A 561-nucleotide genomic window follows, 5' to 3' on the forward strand; every position below is an offset into this window, starting at 1 on the left:
CTCAGTCTGGTCATTCTCCTCTCACCTCTGGCATTAGCGAGGCATTTTTGCCTGCAGAACTGCCACTCGCTGGATATTTTCTCTTTTTCAGACCATTCCCTGTAAACCCTAGAACCCTACACCCTAGCTCCTTAAATAGTCAGACAAGACCAACTGGCAACACTAACCATGCCACCTTTCTTTCATCATATTGATGCTCAGCTTTAACTTCACCAAGTTGTTTTAAGGATATATACATGTCTACAGCGGGTTCCTGCCTTGTAATTGGCTGATAAGATATTCCTATATATACAAGCAACTGAACAGGTTACCTAGTAAAGTGACTGTTGAGTGTACATTTGAACATTTTGTTTTATATTTTAAGATCTTCTTTTCCTCCACTGCTCTCCTTTATTTATTTTTGACAATCTTGGGGAGGTTTAGTCAGCTATGATGGCTAAACCTCCTTCCTTATTTGGAAAGAAACCTAAATCTCTTTCTGTACTGCTATTTTATTACATGGGAGGATCTGGGGAAATGTATAATACCACGTTTTTTCCTTCCCTGACTCAGTGGCTGGCC

This window comes from Pundamilia nyererei, unplaced genomic scaffold, assembly GCF_000239375.1.
Source record: "Pundamilia nyererei isolate P.nyererei 1_Seehausen unplaced genomic scaffold, PunNye1.0 scaffold00018, whole genome shotgun sequence".
Classification (NCBI taxonomy): Eukaryota; Metazoa; Chordata; class Actinopteri; order Cichliformes; family Cichlidae; genus Pundamilia; species Pundamilia nyererei.